The sequence below is a fragment of the Schistocerca americana genome, chromosome 3 (assembly GCF_021461395.2).
Source record: "Schistocerca americana isolate TAMUIC-IGC-003095 chromosome 3, iqSchAmer2.1, whole genome shotgun sequence".
Taxonomy (NCBI): Eukaryota; Metazoa; Arthropoda; class Insecta; order Orthoptera; family Acrididae; genus Schistocerca; species Schistocerca americana.
This window is the reverse complement of record NC_060121.1, coordinates 246096608-246111498: the sequence shown is the minus strand read 5'-3', so window position 1 is coordinate 246111498 and position 14891 is coordinate 246096608.

Below are 14891 nucleotides of genomic sequence, written 5' to 3'. Positions count from 1 at the left end.
TTTTCTTGTCACTTGCGACGATACGGACTTAACGACAACATAACACCTAGTCCCCGAGCGGAGAAAATCTCTGACCCGGACAGTAATCGGAGCCAGGCCCCTTCGGTTAGCAATCTGCCTCCCTAACCACGCAGTTACAGAGGTGGACGATAACTGCTGTTCATGTTGTGTATTAATGATCTTGCAGACAATATTAATAGAAACATACTACCCATCGCAGATAACACCGTTATTTACATTAAAGGAAAAAGTCCCAACACCAAGAAGGAGGTATACCGCATAAATGGAAGTTGGTAGGCGTGTTTCTGCATCTGAAAGATGATGTCTGTTCGCGCCAGTTGCGTAAGAGAGGCGGTAGTAGCGCCACTATAATAATGCAAATCAGGTTTGCTTTACGTATACGCTGTATCGGTCGTAAGCGTTAGTTACCTTTGAGGTGGACGTGGTGAGTTGATGCCCGTGAAGAATCGCTTCAAGGTGACGCAGGAATGTAGCCACTGGACATGATTGCTGACAGCGGTGGTCACGAGAATGTACGGTGACAAGAAGACCCGACTCCTGACGGCCAAGTGATACTAACGTGAGGGAAGACCACCACGCCCGCATCTCGTGGTCGTGCGGTAGCGTTCTCGCTTCCCACGCACGGGTTCGATTCCCGGCGGGGTCAGGGATTTTCTCTGCCTCGTGATGGCTGGGTGTTGTGTGATGTCTTAGGTTAGTTAGGTTTAAGTAGTTCTAAGTTCTAGGGGACTGATGACCATAGATGTTAAGTCCCATAGTGCTCAGAGCCCTTTGAACCATCTGAACACCACCACTTTCGGCGTATGGCTCTGGCAAATCATACTGTATCTGCCACTGCAATTTGAGCACTAGCTGGCACTACAGTGACTCAACGAACTGTTACAAATCGATTACTTCAAGGACACCTCCAAGCGAGACGCCATGTGGCGTGCATTTCACTGACCCCAAACCACCGCCATTTGCGACTTCACTGGTGTCAAGCGAAAGCCCACTGAAGAACGGGATGGACATCTGTTGTGCTTTTGATGTAATCTTGTTCCGCCTCGACGCCAGTGATGGACGTGTATTGGTTGTAAGAGGAGTTGAGGGCCTGGAACCAACCTTTCTGCATGCTAGACACACTGAACCTACACCTGGAGCTAAGGTCTGGGGTGTGATTTCGTATGACAGCAGGAACACTCTCTTAGTTATCCCTCGCACCCTGAGTGTAAATTTGTACCTCAATCTGGTGATTAGACCTGTTGTGCTGGCATTCATGAACAGAATTCGAGGCGGTGTTTTCCAACAGCATAACGCTCGCCCACATGCCTCTGTTGTAACCCAGCATACTCTACGGAGAGTCGATATGTTGCCTTAGGCTGCTCAGTCACCAGATCTGTCTCCAATCGAGCTCATATGGAATATCATCGGACTGCAGCGTCATCCACAGACAACATTAACCATCCCTGCATCGACCGATCAATGCAACAGGCATGGAACTTCATCCCACAAACTGACACCCGACCGCTATAATGCACAATGAATGCACGTTTGCATGCTTTCATTCAACATCCTGGCAGTCACATCTGTTATTAATGTGACAACATTTCATATTTGCAATGGCTTTTCTCGGATTTAAATTAACCTGTGATCTTGCAATGATAAACACTTAAATATATCACCTAGACTAACGTATTCTCGAAATTTCATTACACTACGTTAATTATTTTTTGGCATTGTGATTTTTTTTCCAGCTGGGTATAATCAAATACTGTGTCAAATTACAAGCTACCTACACTCTTCGCCAATTATATGATCTAATGGCCCATGTTACCTAACGTTCCATGTTTTACATTAAGGCATCGATTCAGAAGAGTAGTGCTAACCGAGAAAACGGAAGGCAGAATATAACTTGATCGCTATCGCATTGATACTTATCACGTACGACACCGGCCGGAAAGAAATTTGGTATGGTATTAAATAATGTACTGCAGTTAGCTACACTTTTAAATGTGTGATACTACATGCAATTTGATTACAGGTAATAAATTAAATCAACAGCACATAAGTGAGCAGTAGATAATAAATGTTAACTATTGAACTGAAACTTAAAGTACATAATAATCACAGTTGTGGAAGCAGACAGTAGTGGAACAAAATTCACACGCGCCAGCTTGAATCGAAAAGCCACGTATGATAAAACGCATTTATGTCAGTTCCTGTTGTACTGGAATTCTTTGTGTTTACCTAATCGTAACATATGACAGGATGGGTGCTAAACAACGACACTGATTGCAATGATGTCTATCATTCGGATTTGTGAAGCAAATACCCACATTTAATCACTGTTTTATAATAAATACTACTCCAGGAAAGCTTATTATAGTATCATTAACCCTTCAGATCCTCTGACTACAACTGTTTATATTAACTTCTACTGTGTCTTAGCTGCAACAGAAGTATATTTTGACAATGAAAACCCGAGGTACACATATGTGAAACTTTAATCTTTTCATCATGCACAAGTACTGCCAGCTGTGGGCTAGCACTATGAACATATCAGCAAGTCAATGAAGCAGTGCGCAGCAGAAAACACGGATGTGGTTGGTTTGCTATATTCCATTGTATAACTGAATATTGTTGTTGTTATTTTGCATGATAATTAGTGAATGATCATCTTAATATTTATTACAATAGGGAATGTTTCGTAATTATTTTAGTCCATAAAATGAAGCCAACAGCGCAAAGTATGTTTTGAAAACGGGTACGTATTCTTCTATAAATCTTGCATCTAAAGTCATTAAAAAGTCACCAAGAGCATTACCACACAAAGAAAAATTTTGCTGCTCTGGAAGAAATTCAGATCCGAAAGGGTTGACTAACAACTAATACTTCTGCAAAGTTAATTTACGAAAATCTAAATACATGAACAATGTGTAACAAAATTATAATATATACAACAGAAAAGCAAATAAAGTTGCAAATTTAATTTATATTTACTTAATGACTAATTGAGGGTCGGGACCCATTTTTGAATTGTCCACATAATCAAAATGGCATTTCCCAAAATATAAGAACAACGTCAAGATAACAAATATATACGTATACAAAGTACAAATAGACAGTCACAGAACGTAAGATAACTGTTATCATCAAAAAATAAAAGTGAAATTTGCAACTTTGGCTGTTTTTCCGTTGTATTGATTAACACAAGTTGCTGCGCTGCAATTTCTTCAGTGTACTGGAAATTGTAAAATCATAATAATCATTTTTGTCAAAAACTGGGCATTTGCTTTAATTTACCAGAAATTTAAAGTTGCTTTTGATTTGTACAGTTTTTACTTAGTTGCAGTAGAAGCACTGCAATATACGATGAACTTTAGTTAAATATTACTGCATATAGTTCCATGAACTGACTGAATTTAAGTTAACTGGCAAGTAAGTGCAATAAAAATGTCTTTCAGTTGAAGTAATATTATTTCTTTCACTTATGACTCACTCGGCAATAATGGTGAATGGATAGGAACCTAAGTGCCGAAGGACAATGAACAATATTCAAGCCGATACAGTTCCACTAAAAACACTATAATGTTCAAAATATTGCAAGACGTTGGCAAGCCGTGTACATAGCTAATAAACTAATTGGCGCCCTCTTACTTTGACCTTGAAGCGAGTTCCATGTGGTGGGACGTAATGCATTATGTGGCAATAGTTAATGGCGACAGGCTCATTTTCTAAAACCAGCAACTTTTAATAACTTTGGGCAAAGAGTAATGTTGTGCCACTGTTTCAATTACCAATTCTTCTTGCATGCTTTGTGCTGTGACAGGGCATGTACTCGCTCATCCATTTATAATGCCTTGCCATACTTGAAACACCATTCCGACAATAAACACACTTTTACGCCCCTGAACGTCGCCACATTGCGTCCATATTTCACCACTGATGACTTCCAACTACTCTGCCTGTTCCGCCCCATCTCTTTGAGAGCGCGCTCGCGCCCAACGATATTATTGCCACAGTTGAAACATATTCTCTGGATTTTATTCAGTATCAGTTTCTATGATTTTTCCAGTGTTTCTACCGCAAAGCTTTTCAATATTGTTTTCCAGTGGTTATTTGTAATTATTGGTGTGGTGTGTGTTCTGTAAGACCTTCAGTACACACACCATCAGATTATTTGACCTGTCGCTCTAACGAAGTAGGTGAGTGTCAGCAATGTGTCTCGTGGTCTTATCGTGGCGTGTTTATCTTCTGCCGTTAGGTCAGACGATAGAAATGCCACTTGCACGCTTAGAGTAGCAGATTGACGGTGACCAACTTTAAACAGAACTTGAATAATTTTCACACACATATATTAAAATAATAACAAGCATACAAATTACGTAACTTGGTTCTGGATGCTATTTACAATTGACAATCTGAAGTTCCTTTGGTATTGGTACGTTAATCTTATTCTCGTATACATCTCCGATACTTGACAAAAGTGTCTATACATTTGTCGTCATGGCTATGTACAGGAATATGGTAATCTTATTAGGTGCAGACAGAAACTTGACTATAGACTGGTACAGACTGATGTAGACAAATGCAGACTGACTAATATGAGGTCTGTACACTCGTTATAATACCTCGTGCATACATGTATCACTGCGCAAGTGTGATCTGCGGGGAGAAAAGGTTCTACGTTAGCAGCAATCTCATTGGCTGCATTACATATTAATACGCGGATCGGCGGAAGCAGAATTTGGTCCGTCTCTATGGCAGCGCCATCTCGTACTGCGGAGACGGACGAGCGCAGCGCCTGCGGTGTTGTGCTTAGCGGGGCGCGCTCTAGTGGGAAAGTTGGGTACGCGCTGACTACGTGGAACTATGTGCACAACAATTGGTTTGCTGTGAAAGTTCGTAGCGTTTTTCCGTGAGTTTAATAAACACAACAGATACACATAACAGAGACATTAGTCATCAGTAATATATTCTCCTTCATTATTACAACAGTCTGACAACAGTCGATTCCGCGACTGTAGCAATCACGTGATTTTGAGGCGAAGAACTCGTTGAGCCATGTTCGGAGCGCATTTTCATCCAGAAAGTAAGTTTCTTGAAGGCTGTCCGACAGAGAGCGGAAGAGATGAAAATATGAGGTCGCAAGATCAGGTGTATGAGCCGGGAATGGAATGACTTCCCAACCCAAATCCTGTATACTGCTTTTTGTCAGTCTAGCAGAATGTGGGCGGGTGTTACCGAGGAGTAGCATCACTTCACGCATTGTTCGTGGGCGTTGTTCTGGGACTGAGTCTACAAGACATCTCAGTTGTTGACAATAAACGTCAGCATTGATGATTACACATTGTGGAAGCAATTCGTAGTACATCACACAGTCACCATTCCACCAGACGCATGACATTGTTTTTTTGTGCATGCACGCAGGCCTTCGTACGGGGCGTTGCTGCTTTGTTTGGTCTCAACCATTCCTTTCTTTTTCTTAGATTAGCATAAAGACACCAGTTACCGTCACCAGTAACGATACAAAATAGGAATGGCCGGTGTTTCTCACGAGCCAGTTGATGATGAGCAAGCAGAAATACACATATGTCCACCTGCTGATTTTTGAGGTTTTGGCTTAGAGCATGCGATACCCACAAACTCGATTTTTGAACTTCCCCATTGCATGCAAATGTCGCACGATAGTGGAATATTCTCGAGTACACTGAGATGGGTCACTGTGAATCAATGTGTTTAAACGATCTTCGTCAAACCCCGCAGATCTTGTTGCACGTGGGCAGTCACTAATGTCAAAACGATCCTCTTTAAAAGGAGAAAACCATTTTCTTGCCAAGCTCTGTGCAATGGTATTATCACTGCAAACGGGCAACTGTTTCCTGCTGCCTCCGCTGCTGTCATCCCTCTGTTGAACTCGAAGAGAAGACTATGTCGGAAATGTTCCCATTTCTCCACTTGACACTTTCTAGCGTCCATAACTCAACTCACTATCTCCAAATGATAAAATGACAATATCTAAACTCAAATAGCAACAGTGAACTACAAATAAAAATGACAGTCGAGAAATAAACACATAGTAGCCGGAATACCAACATGCAAAACAAAAATGCTACGAACTAATGCACCAAGCTAATACGTTATGGCTTTTCAATTAACGAACATTTACGCAGCTAATAAAATACATAATATGTATGCAAAATTTTACATCAAAATTACAGAATTAATTAACTGGCATTTAATAGGCATTGTGTTGTTGTGTTATAAGACCTCGATAAGGTTTCAAAGTGGTGCAAAGATGGCAACTTTAGGAATAAACAGTGTTAAGAAACTTCACTAAACGAAATAACGTAGTATTCCGTGGCTATAGTATCAGCTGGTCTTACAAGGGAACCTCCCCATCGCACCCCCCTCAGATTTAGATATAAGTTGGCACAGTGGATAGGCCTTGAAAAACTGAACACAGATCAATCGAGAAAACAGGAAGAAGTTGTGTGGAACTATGAAAAAAATTAGTAAAATATACAAACTGAGTAGTCCATGCCAACATATGCAACATCAAGGACACTGGTAGTCAAGGAGCGCCGTGGTCCCGTGGTTAGCGAGAGCACCTACGGAACGAGAGGTCCTAGGTTCAAGTCATCCCTCGAGTGAAAAGTTTAATTTTTAATTTTCTGTTTATGTGACAAACTCTTATGTTTTCATCACTTTTTTGGGAGTGATTATCACATCCACAAGAAAACCTAAATCAGGCAAGGTAGAAGAATGTTTTTACCCATTCGCTAAGTGTACAAGTTAGGTGGGTCGACAACATATTCCTGTCACGTGACGCACATGCCGTCACCAGTCTCGTATAGAATATATCAGACGTGTTTTCCCGTGGAGGAATCGGTTGACCTATGACCTTGCAATCAAATGTTTTCGGTTCCCATTGGAGAGGCACGTCCTTTCGTCTACTAATCGCACGGTTTTGCGGTGCGGTCGCAAAACACAGACACTAACCTTATTGCAGTGAACAGAGACGTCAATGAACGAACGGACAAATCATAACTTTGCGAGAATAAAGAAAGTAAAATTTTCAGTCGAGGGAAGACTTAAACCAAGGACCTATCGTTCTGCAGCTACTCACCCTAACCACGAGACCACGGCGCTCCTGAGAACATATACTCCTTGATGTTGCCTATCTTGCGCATGGACTACTCAGTTTGTATATTTTACTAATTTTTTTCACCGTTCCACACAACTTCCTCCTGTTTTCTCGATTGATCTGTGTTCAGTTTTTCAAGACCTATCCACTGTCCCAACTTATAACCAAATCTGAGGGGGGTGCGATGGGGAGGTTCCCTTGTTAGTTAACACATAGAAGTACCTGAGTATAAGAGTTTGTGAGGAGATGAAATGGAGCAAACACATAGTCTCAAAGGAAAATCAGATTGGCAGATTGTGGTTTATAAATATAATACTTGGGAAATGCAGTCTGTCTACACAGGAGACTGCATACAAAGCACTCGTGCGACACATCCTTCAATGTTGCTCAAGTGCGTGGGACCCGTACAACATAGGACTAACAGTGGATATTGAACGGATACAAGAAGGGCATAGGTTCGTTCTACCAATGGGAAATTTCTTATTGCCTCATGGATTCGTGCGCGAATGGTACAATGTCACTAACTGCTGCTGTGTACACGCCATACTTGACGTAACACCTCAAAAAGAAGGCTAATGGCGTGACCTCGGGGAGGGCGGGGACCATGCGATGGGACCATCACGACTACAGTTAAACTCTACCAAAACCATCGTTTGGTACAGTAGATAAATGACGCAGAAATTTGTAGGATTACTGGTAGTATTGGTACCATTGGTAGGGAAAGAAACATAAATGAACGTGTAAGAGAGGAACTGAAAGACGACGATTTCTCTTTCTGTCGTTGTTTGTTTGGTTATTTATTTTGCACGTTATTGAAGCCGCACATTGTTGTGTTAGTCCATTGTGTACTTTATATCCTTACATTCATTTTGTAAGTAATAGATATTGGGTGGCCGCGTAACTTCTATGCTCTTATGTAACCAAAGCAATTACTCTTATATATTTTTGTTTTGAGTTTTTCTTATGTTACCTTTTTGTTGAGGAAATTGCGTTTTCTAGAGCTGCGTGATAAATCTGTACTGATTTCTTTATTTGTACTGCAATATCTCTCTCTTTCACGTAGCAAATCAACAATTTTGGAATAAAACCTGAATTAAACAACGACAATTTCAATTTTGCTGTCTACACTGTTTACTTTTAAGTATCAGACGGGAGGCTTACTATATTGGACAAAAATGTTTTGCAGGTTACAACGCCCTTTGTATATCCTTATTCAGTTTCTAGACGGTTTACCGCTTCCCGTCTTAGGTGACTCGAGTATGACACTGATCGCACACGGAAAGAAAGCGATCGCTATGAGGTAACGTTCTACAGGTACGCAACGCACATAACGTACAGGTAATGCGAGTACAACTCTAACTGAAGCTACTAGGAAAACTACCGTAGTCTACACTTACGGTAGTCTACGGTAGTTTTATGTTTCTAGTTACGACCCATCCACCTCATAGGAATGTGTCATTCGGCACATCCCTCACGTCCAAACTCCAATGCGGACCGTCTCTAACAATTTCGATGTCGACCGGACGTTAAATCTGAATCTTCCTTTTTTCTTTCCAACGTGGCGGTGCACCACCAGGCTGGAAGGCGATGGACGGTTGCATCTCTATGATCTGTGGTAGATAGAACTGTTCTAGCATTTCCAGGTAAAATTTTACTGTTATGGTTTTCTCTGCTAAGAAAAATGGGCCTGTCACCTCACGGTGCATTAGGCCACACCAAACATTAAGAATGGGCTATCACGGATGTGTTCACATGTGTTGTGTGGGTTTTCGGGGTCCCAGATCCTAATTTTGTGGTAATTCACATGCAAAGGAATGTGGAACGTTGCTTCATCTGAAGACAGGCACTTTTTCAAAGAGTCATTATGAGTATCTGTGGAGGCGAGCATGGAACACGGGAATACATACCGGAGACGGCGATCGTTCAGCCGCAATACTTGGACCATTTGCACTATGTACGTAAAAAGGCGTAACCGCTTATGTAACACTTTATGTACAGTTGCTCTTGCTTCCTGTAACTCGAATGATGCACGGCGGTTTGAGTTCTGGAGGCCGCATTGGAATTCGGCTTGAACTCTATCAACGTGTGCCTGTACATCTTTGACACTGCTTCACTCTTTGAAGCTAAGTTGTTTTATCCGGTGCTGCCCTCTTACACTACCGTCGATAATTTTGCAGTTCCGTTGTCACATTCTGCGTGCCACACGACGGAGTACGCCTTCCCCTGGTTTTTCTCATTTTGATGTACCCCATGTCAAATGTCCAAGGAAAGATAATGGAAAAACATTCTCTATCTCTAATAGTTTCTCACAGTACGATTATTTGAAATGAGAGAGGGATTTCATGGACTCACCGTATAGTCTGTCATATTCTTACACGGTCCAAGTTTCAATTTTCTTTCGTAATTACTGAGATGGATTTTGTGAAATTTTCTGCAAACTATCTCCTCAACATCGGGAATCCAAATACTCGTGTTAACACGCTCTTCACATCTTCCACGGCCGGACGCTGTGGCCGAGCGGTTCTAGGCGCTTCAGTCCTGAACCGCGCTGCTGCTACGGTCGCAGATTCGAATCCTGTCTCGGGCATGGATGTGCGTGATGTCCTTAAGTTAGTTAGGTTTAAGTAGTTCTAAGTCTAGGAGAATGATGACCTCAGCTGTTAAGTCCCATAGTGCTTGGAGCCATTTGAACTATTTGATCATCTTGCACATTGAAAAATGTTAACCATGTAGTTCATTTATCAAATGTAAGTTAATTCACCATAGTGTCAAATCATGTTAACACGTTACAATTTTCAATGTAATAAGCGTTGCATTATGTACTTTTAACTATTTTCAAGATAAACGTTGTTAGAATTACTGATTTTATGTCGAACATGAAGCTAAGATTTCAATGTATGGATTGTCCGAGAACAGCTTTCGTCTCGCTGCGTGACAGCTTTCGGTAATTACGCAAGGACTGTGTTAATGTAGCTGAAACAGAACGACCGGTACGACTGAAGCAGCATGTAAGTGTAACTGTGCAGTAAACCAAGGAAGATCGCCATGTCGCCATCTTTAGCCGTTTCATATGTCAACAATGTGTCTATTCTCGTCGGCATATGAAGCCAATACAGCAGCAGTCTGTCCCGAATGGCTAATGGAAACGACACAATAATAATCCTTAGTGTTGTTATTGTTGTGGCTTTCAGTCCGAAGACTAGTCTGATGCATCTCTCCATGCGTCTGGCCTGTGCAAGCCTTTTTATCTACTGTAACTACTGCAGTCTATATCCATTGGAGACTGCTCGCTGTATTCATCCATTGATTTCTCTCTACAATTTTTACCCTCCTCCCTCCCCCTCCCCCTCCCCATACCCTCCACGCACTCTTCCGTCCATTACCAGATTGATGATTCCTTGATGCTGTAAGGTGTGTCCTGTCAAGTCTTCGCTTCTTTTAGTTAAGTTGTGACATAAATTTCATTTCTCACCAATCTGATTCAATTACTTGCTCCGCCCACCTAATACTCAGAATTATTCTGTAGCACCACATTTGGAAACCTTCTATTCACTTATCTGGTGGTCGAGTCTTTGATCAGAACGAAAACAAACCTCCCTAGATATTGTGGAACGGCTTTTTGTCCGAATTTTCATAGCGAAACGAAGATTGAGACATGGACTGATGGGGTATCAAGCCCTATCAGAGCGAGGTCAAATTTTGAAGAAAAAATCGATTAAATTACTTGATAGTAGTTAGGGTAATTGAGAAAAACATACGTAGTGATTTAATTGAAAATTGAATTATTTTACGAACAGCAATGGAGACGCTATCGATGACAGTGCTGCTAAAACGGATTTAATAAACACAGTCTTCCAAAATTCCATCACCAAAGAAGACGAAGTAAATATTCCAGAATTAGAATAAAAGAACAACTCATCAGGTTACCTTCCATTCGGAATATGGGTGCACTCAGTGACTGATATGTGATTTATAAATTACAGAGCGCAGCAATCAGTCGTCCTTTTTTTTGCAGGTTTTATTACGCAAATCCAGATTTCGGCTAGTGCCTAACCATTATCAATGCACTATTTTCTAATCTCGATGCGTGTTAGTTCCCTGTTGTTCGGGAACTAACATGCATTGAGATTAGAAAATAGTGCATTGATAATGACTAGGCACTAGCCGAAATCTGGATTTGCGTAATAAAACCCGCAAAACAAAAAAGGGCGACTGACTGCTGCGCTCTGTAATTTATAAATATAAAAGAACAACTGCCAACATGAATAACTTAGAGGTAGATATCCTCAGAGTAGCGAAGCAATTTAAATCACTTAATAAAAAAAGTCTTTCGTTTCAGATTGTATACAATTAGGTTCCTTTCAGAGTGTACTGATGCAACAGCTCCATAGTTAACAATCAAATACATCCGCTCGCTCGGCGCAAGGTTCCTACCCATAGCCCGTAAAGTTGCAGAGGTCACACCAATATTCAAGAAAGGCAGTCGGAGTAATCCACTAAATTACAGGACCACGTCATTAACCTACTTATGCAGCAGGATTTTCCAACATATATTATGAATTACCTCGAAGAGAACGTTCTATTGAGGCAAAGTCAACATGGATTTAGAAAACATTGTTCTTGTGTAACACAACTACTTATTTATTCACAGGAAATGTTGAGCGCTATCAACAAGGGATTTGAAGCAGGTTCCCGTGTTTCTAGATTTCCAGAAGACTTTTGACATCGTACCTCACAAGCGGCTTGCAACAAAATTGCGTGCTTATGGAATATCGTCTCAGTTATGCGACTGGATTCGTGATTTCCTGCCAGATAGGTCACAGCTTGTAGTAATAGAAGGAAAGTCATAGAGTAAAAGAGAATTGATATCTAGCGTTCCCCAAGGTTGTGTCATAGGCCCTCTCCCGTTCCTTATCTATGTAAACCATTTAGGAGACAATGTAAGCAGCCGTCCCAGGCTGTTTGCAGATGATGCTGTCGATTATCGTCTAGAAAAGGCATCGGAAGATCAAAATCAATTGCAAAACGATTTAGAAGAGATGTCTGTATGGTGCGAAAATTGACAACTGACCGTAAATGACGAAAAGTCTGAGGTCATTCACCTGAGTGCTCAAAGGAGTCCGTTGAACTTCGGTTACACGATAAATAAATCAAATCTAAAGACCGTAAATTCAACTAAATATCTAGGAATTACAATTATGAACAACTCAAACTGGAAAGATCACATAGAAAATATCGTGAGGAAGGCGAATCAAAGACTGCGTTTTATTGGCAGAACATCAAAGATGCATCAGATCTACCAGAGAGACTGCCTAACCAACGCCTGTCCGTCGTCTTTCGGAGTACTGCTGCGCGGTGTGGAATCCTTACCAGATAGGATTAACGGAGTACGTCGAGAAAGTTCGCAGAACAGCAGCACGTGTTCCGTTATCGAGAAAGAGAGAGTGTCAAGGACTTGATACAGGATTTGTGGTTGAAATTATCAAAACAAAGGCGTTTTATGTTGTGGCCGTATCTTCTCACGAAATTTCAGTCACTAACTTTTCCTAATGAATGTGAAAATATTTTGTTGGCGCCGACCTACATAGGGAGAAACGTCCATCGTAATAAAGTAACATAAACCAGAGCTCGCTCGTAATGGTTTAAGTGTTCGTTTTTCTCGCGCGCTGTCAAGATTGGAACGGTAGGTTCAAATGGCTCTGAGCACTATGGGACTCAACTGCTGTGGTCATCAGTCCCCTAGAACTTAGAACTACTTAAACCTAACTAACCTAAGGACATCACACACATCCATGCCCTAGGCAGGATTCGAACCTGCGACCGTAGCAGCAGCGCGGCTCCGGCCTGGAGCGCCTAGAACCGGACGGCCACCGCGGGGAACGGTAGGAAAATAGTGTGAAGTGTTTGATTCTATGAACCCTCTGCGACTCACTTAAGCGTAAATTGCAGAGTATTTGTATAGCTATGGATGTCGAGGGAAAATCGGTCTTTTGCAGTAATAAGTTACATTGGTGTGATATCCATGTATATTATAAAATGGATTTATGTATGTACGTATGTATGTATATTCACATCTCCTCCAAAACAGCTGGACCAGTTCCAAGAAGACTTGGTACACATGTCATTTATTGACTGGAAATAATCGCTGTGGAGGTAAGAACAACCGACCTAAAATAGCGGTGGGGAAGGGGGCGAAAAACAAATATAGCACAGACACGCGAATATCCAGACTTAATTCACCCAGTAGTTGAGAAAGAGAGGACTTACAAGGGAACTTTCCGAAGTATTGATAAACGATATTGATGAAACATGGCGGGTGCGTAGGAAGGGTAAAATAATGCAACTTGTTCGTATAGTAATCCCAAAGAAGTCGACGGCAATGGTACAAACGTTGTACGTATACGGCTGTCGATGTAGGAAGAACCTTGAGAGAAGATTTTCAGATCTATTTCTGTGGAATGATTTTGATGTCAGTCTCCACTTGAGAAACAACACAATTAAGTTGTAGCCTCTAGTACACAACCAATTCTTTTCACCAAGGTTTACCAATGTACTGAAATATGCCTGATGGAAATCAGGAAATTTGGAGGATCACTCACGACAATCTAAAATCCTGTTGAATGTTGTTTTATGTTGTGTTGTCCCTCAAGTAGATTACGTGAAGAAATTTCGTTCATTTTATGTACATGTTGTAAGAAATCGCTATGTTTCAAGCATTTATATACAGATTATCATTATTGTAATGATTTTGTATCACAATAATGAGTTACTTAATATTCTGAATTCACAAAATACACGTAAACTAGAAGATAAGGAAAAACGTAAAATAACAGTTTAAAACATAAAACAAACATAAATAAAATAAATAACTAGACTAATAATGAATGTTTAGACTTTTTAATTGGTTACGTCAAAAAAACTCTGACCAGAGGTTGTTAAAGTTTATTTTCCAAAACTGGTATTTCAGAAATTAACTCTTATTATACGTGGATGTATGTAGCTTGAAAGATTCTTTAATTTATGTTGTAAAAAATGTTTCAGTTTTCAAAGTTAACCGATAACGGTGGGATATTTTGAAAAATTTCAAGTTATTTCAAAATTCCAATATATAGTTTTCAAGAACGCTAATTCATATCAACTTTTATATGAGAAACATTTTTTTTACATCATCGTTTTGAAGGTACTCCTTCCAAACCTAATTTGCCGAACTACCCTTTTTACCCGTTAAAAGTGACACAGGGCACAAAAAAAAAAAAAAAAAAAAATACGTATTTCATTATTTTCCCCCTTTACACACCCGCCAGTTCCACCAAGATCGTTTATTGGTTCTTCGGAATTTCCATTGTTAGTGACCTGCAACTAATTTAAAGATAATTTTAGACGTTCACGAAACTTTTCTCGCTGACAACCGCCACAAAATGATGAAAGGGAAAAAGTTCCCGGCTTACTACATTTTCGCTGTTGATGCAATAAAACTGCCTCATTAGGCATGACGTTTTAATTCATTCCTTCTTTACTACTAACTGCATTCGCGAAAATTTTTCATATAGTATTCAAATATAACAATGAATGTGCTTACAAAAATCTTAAATATTTTTTTTGAACATGTCGGTCAGATGACTTGTGAACTGATTTGTCTAAAAGTAAGAAACAAAATAGTTTCGAGAAACTTTTGATACGCCTTTGAATGATACTGGAAGTGATTGCAGCAAATCAGGTGTCGAATGAGAGTTTAAAGTTCAAT